Genomic DNA, 6,297 nt, shown 5'->3' on the forward strand with positions numbered 1-6,297 from the left:
AACAACGTCCTTGTAGACCTTGAAATCATCAATGAATACTGAGTGACAGCTGACGTATGGAATTGACAATGCCACTAAATTCACAAAAAACGCATCAAATCGATAGCAAAAACAGAGTCTTGGAAGACGTATGTAATTGTCAAAAAACGTTACATCATGGCTGATCCATAAATCGTCAGCGAAAATAGAGTCCCTGTTGAACTTGAAATCGTCAATGAATACCGGGTGACAGCTGCCGTACGGAATCAACAGCGTTAATGAATTCACGACCGACACATCCAATCGATAGCAAAAATAGTGTCATGGTTAACGCATGAAATTGTCAAAAATGCTATGTCATTGCTGATCCATAAATCGTCAGTGAAAACTGAGTCTTTGTAGACATTGAAATCATCACTAAAAACTGAATGACAGAAGACGTATGGAATCGGCAACGTAAATGAATTGATGACTGACGCATCAAATCGATAGCAAAACTAGAGTCATGGCTGAAACATGGAATAGTAAAAAATGCTATGTCACTGCAGGTCCATAAATCATCACCGAAAATAGAGTCCTTGTTGAACTTCAAATCATCAATGAATACTGAGTGAAAATTGCCGTATCAAATTGACAACATTAACGAATTCACGACCGACGCATTTAATCGATAGCCAAAATAGAGTCATGGCAGACTCATGGAATTGTAAAAAATTGCAATGTCACGGCTGATCCATAAATCGCCGGCGAAAACAGAGTAACTGTAGACCTTGAAATCGTCATTGAATATTGAGTGACAACTAACGTATGGAATCGACAACATCAATAGATTCATGACCGATGCATCAAATCAGTAGCAAAAATAGAGTCATGGCAGACTCATGGAATTGTAAAAAATATTATGTCACAACTTAACCATAAATCGCCTGCGAAAACAAAGTAACTGTAGACCTTGAAATCATCAATGAATAGTGAGTGACAACCGATGTATGTTATCGACATCGTTAATGAATTCACGACCGACATATCAAATCGATAGCAAAAATAGAGTCATGGGTGACGCATGGAATTCTTAAAAACACTATGTCACTCCTAATCCATAAATCGTCAGAGAAAACAGAGTCCTTGTTGAACTTGAATCATCAATGAATACTGGCTGACAAGTTACATATGGAATTGACAGCATCAATGAATTCACGATTGACGCATCTAATCTATAGCAAAAATAGAGTGATGGCTGATGCATAGAATTGTCAAAAACGCTATGTCACTGCTGATCCATAAATCGTCAGCAAAAACAGAGTCTCTATAGACATTGAAATCATCACTGAAAACTGAGTGATAGCGGACGTATGGAATCGACAGCGTCAATGAATTCACAACCGACGTATCCAATCAATAGCAAAAATAGTCATATTTCACACATGGAATTGTCAAAAATGTTATGCCATTGCTGATCCATAAAGAGTCAGCGAAAACAGAGTCTTTGTAGACATTGAAATCGTAACTGAAAATTGAATGACAATGACCGTATAGAATCGACAACGTAAATGAAATGACGACCGATGCATCAAATCCATAGCAAAACTAGAGTCATGGTTGACGCATTGAATTGTCAAAAACATGATGTCAATGCTGATCCATAAATCATCAGCGAAAAAAAGTCCCTGTAGAACTTGAAATCGTCAATGAATACTGAGTGACAGCTGACGTATAAAATCGAAAATGTCAAGGAATTCATGACCGACGCATCAAACTGATAGCAAAAATATAGTCAGGGCTGACACATGGAATTGTCAAAAATGCTATGTCACTGCTGATCCATAAATCGTCAGCGAAAACTGAGTCCTTATTGAACTTTAAATTGTCAATGAATACTGAGTGACAGTTGCCGTATGGAATCGACAGCGTCAATGAATTCATGACCAACACAACAAATCGATAGCAAAAATACTGTCATGGCTGACGCATGGAATTGTCAAAAACGCTATGTCACTGCTAATCCATAAATCGTCAGCGAAAATAGAGTCTCTGTAGACATTGAAATCATTACTGAAAACTGAGTGATAGCGAACGTATGGAATTGACAACGTAAATGAAATGACGACTGACGCATCAAATCGATAGCAAAACTAGAGTCATGGCTGACGCATGCAATTGTAAAAAACGCTATGGCACTACTGATCCATAATCATCAGCAAAAACAAAGTCCCTGTTGAACTTCAAATCGTCAATGAATACTAAGTGACATCTGACGTATGGAATCGACAACGTCAATAAATTCACGATCGACGCATCAAATCGATAGCAAAAATAGAGTTAGGGCAGTCTAATGGAATTGTAAAAAATGCAATGTCTTTGCTGATCCATAAATCATTAGCGAAAACATAGTCCCTGTAAACCTTGAAATGGTCAATGAATACTATGTAACAGCTAATGAACGGAAAAGACAGCGTCAATGAATTCACTACCGACACATCAAATCGATAGCAAAAATAGAGTCATGGCTGACGCTTGGAATTTTCAAAAACGCCATGTCACTCCTGATCCATAAATCATCAGCGAAAACAGAGTCCCTGTTTAACTTGAAATCATCAATGAATACTGAGTGGCAGTTGCGTATGGAATTAACAGCGTCAATGAATTCATGACCGGCGTATCTAATCGATAGCCAAATAAAGTCATGGCTGATGCATGGAATATTCAAAAACTCTATGTCACTACTGATTACAAATCGGCGGTGAAAACAGAGTCATTGTAGACCTTGAAAAAGGCACTGAAAACTGAGTGATAGCCGACGTATGTAATCGACACCGTCAATGATTTCATGACCGACGCATCAAATCGATAGCAAAACTAGAGTCATGGCTAACGCATGGAATTGTCAAAAACACTATGTCAATGCTGATCCATAAATCGTCAGCGAAAACTGAGTCGCCATATACATTGAAATTATCACTGAAAACTGAGTGACAACGGACGTATTGAATCGACAGCATAAATGAATTGTTGACCGACACATCAAATCGATAGCAAAACTAGAGTCATGGTTGACGCATGGAATTGTCAAAAATGCTATATCACTACTGGTCCATAAATCGTCAGCGAAAACAGAGTCCCTGTTGAACATGAAATCATCAATGAATACTGAGTGACAATTGTCGTATGGCTTTGACAGTGTCACTAAATTCACCACCGACGCATCAAATTGATAGCAAAAATAGAGTTATGGCTAACACATGGATTTGTTAAAACATTATGTCACTGCTGATCCATAAATCGTCAGCGAAATCAGAGTCCTCATAGAACTTGAAATCGTCAATGAATACTGAGTGACAACTGACGTTTGGAATCGACAGCGTCAACGAATTCACGACCGACACATCAAATCGATAGCAAAAATAGAGTCATATATGACACATGGAATTGTCAAAAACGATATGTCATTGTTGATCCATAAATCGTTAGGGAAAACAAAGTCCCCGTAGAAGTTGAAATCGTCAATGAATACTGAGTGACAGCTGACGTATGGAATCGACAACATCCATGAATTCACGACCGACGCATCAAATCGATAGCAAAATAGAGTCATGGCTAATGCACGGGATTGTAAAAAAGCTATGTCATGGCTGATCCATAAATCGTCGGCGAAAATAGAGTCCTTGTTGAACTTCAAATCATCAATGAATACCGAATGACAGCTGACGTATAAAATTGACAGCGTCCATGAATTCACGGCCCACGCATCAAATCGATAGCAAAAATAGGGTCATGGCTGATGCACATAATTGTCAAAAACGCTATGTCATGGCTGATCCATAAATCGTTAGCAAAAATAGTCCCTGTTGAACTTCAAATCATCAATGAATACTGAGTGACAACTGATGTATGGAATCGACACCGTTAATGAATTCACAACCAACGTAACAAATCAATAGCAAAAATAGAGTCATATATGACGCATGGAATTGTAAAAAACACTATGGCTATGCTAATCCATAAATCGTCAGTGAAAACAAAGTCCCTGTTGAACTTGAAATCGTTAATGAGTATTGAGTGACAGCTGACGTATGGAATCGACAGTGTCATAACCCAATTCTGGGTTATTTGCAAAAAATAAATTTCTTTTTACAAAATAAAAGTCAAAAAATAAAATAAAGGCTGGCAACGTGGAGAAAGTAGGCTGGAAAATCAAGCTACAATTTTTGGAGGAAATTAAAGGCCTAATTGTACCCTATTATGCCCAATAATGGAGAAAGGCTCATTTGACAGAGAGTCTTGTGGCATTATGAGTCGAATTGCCAATAAGACTAAAACAGGTTAAAATATGACAAAAACTTTGCAAACATGATCAAATGGAGGCGATTGTTAGGGGCAGACTCCATCATCCCATCTTGTGGTAGAACTTTGTCTTCTATTAGGGAGAATGCACACTACCTTCTTCACACCCTTCTCTTACCATAAGTGCTTTGAGGTTTTTGGAGCATTCCGCCTCTAATGCATTCACCGATCCAGTACTTGAAGCATGATTGGGTAGAGGGTTCGAACTTACATTTGGAGTTCCTTTGAAGGTTATCCATCCAACTTTAATCAAATGCATGAGCCTCTTCTTGAAGGCACTGCAAGTATGAATGTTATGTCCCGCGGCGCCAGCATGGTACTCGCAAGTGAGGTCGGGCTTATACCAGTTAGGGTAAGGTGGTTACAGAGGTATCAAGGGTTCTGGAGCTATATACCCGATGCTTAGTAGCTTTTGGTACATCTCATTTAAGGGCAATGGTAATGGAGGTAGTTGTTCTTGGGCTCTTTGGTGTTTGGTTTGAGGCTCAGGTTTTCTGGTAGGAAAAGAAGAGTTGAAATTGATGTTGGCTATTTGGGGTGAATAGGATGGAGTGTGGTAATTTTGGGATGGTTTCTTCCTACCCCTATAGTTACCCTCAACATGGTCAACCTCTTTCATTTTACCTTTGAAGCCCTTTTTTTCCACAGTTGGCACAAGAATTCTACCATTCTAGACTCCTTGCTCTATATGCTCAGCTACTGCAACAACATCAGTGAACTGCTGGGCTGAACTACCCATTACATGCTCATAGTAGAGTGCTTTGAGCGTGTTAGCAAACAAAGTGACCATCTCTGTACCAGGAGTGGAGGATGTATTTGAGTAGCTAGGTCTCTCCACCTTTGAGCATATTCCCTTATGCTTTCCTTGTCCCTTTATTCTAGATTGGACAAATTGGTTCTACCAGGAGCAATGTTCATATTGTACTTGTACTGCTTCATAAAAGCATCCACTAAGTCTTTCCATTTGTGGATTTTAGTGTTGTCCAATCTTATGTACCAACTTAATGCCGCCCCACTTAAGCTATCTTGGAAAAAGTGCATCAGTAGTTTTTCATCGTGTACTACAACCATCTTATTACAGTAAGATTTGAGATGAGTCATGGGGCATTGTGTTTCGGTATATTTGATGAATTCAGGAACACGAAACTTTTTCGGGACAACCACATTTGGGACCAGACATATTTTTGCTACCCGTACTGGATTGTACAAGTCTACCCCTTCAATGGCTTTAATTCGGGCTTCTAATGCTGCCATTTTATCTTGATCAATGCCATTGGATGACTTGGTCTTATGGGACTCATTGGCAAATGGATTTATGATTTGAGGGGTTGGTGTCGGTGGCATTGAGTGCACAAATGTTGGATTGTATGGAGGTTCTTAACCATGTTCACTCATTACTTCTTCAGGTTGAGTCGTTGCTAGAGGCTGAACAAAAATAGCCGCCCGGTTAGAAGGACCTTCACCAGAGGCATTTCTAAGTGTTTGCTCAAGTAAGCTAGTGAGGTGAGCATGTTCTTCATCTTTCATGTTTCTTGCTCGGAGTCAGGTGTTGTAGGCTCTTTGGGGACCTATATTTCAACCTGATGCAAGTATGTATGTTATTTACAATGGATGGATGGATGTGTGTGGATGCAAATGTATGCACATTGGGTATGAATGGCAAAAACCTATGTATAATGAATATATAGGTACTTCATGCTTAAAGGAAGGTAGGAAGGTTCTAAGTCATTGCATGACAAGTAGGCTTTCTACTTAGTCTAAAAAGGGTCTATGAACTGCCCAGTGACCACCTCACGTGAAGGCAGTATAACGGTTTACAAGAAATGGTTGGGGCAAAGTGTGACCGCCATTACCGAGTAAACACTCAGCTCATAGTTGGATGTTTCACGAATCTGAACGTCGACTGAAAGTCATGAGGCAAACCGCTACTCCCCACCTAACCTAGAATTAGGTGTATTTGCAAAATTAAAATGCATG

At 39.3% G+C, this 6,297-nt stretch overlaps 1 pseudogene; it reads right to left on the bottom strand.

The window, feature by feature from the left end:
- Positions 1-5,664, bottom strand: part of LOC133697310 (uncharacterized) — a 33,213-nt pseudogene extending 27,549 nt beyond the window's left edge.
- Positions 5,665-6,297: the final 633 nt, after the last annotated feature.

Source organism: Populus nigra, chromosome 6 (genome assembly GCF_951802175.1).
Source record: "Populus nigra chromosome 6, ddPopNigr1.1, whole genome shotgun sequence".
Taxonomy (NCBI): Eukaryota; Viridiplantae; Streptophyta; class Magnoliopsida; order Malpighiales; family Salicaceae; genus Populus; species Populus nigra.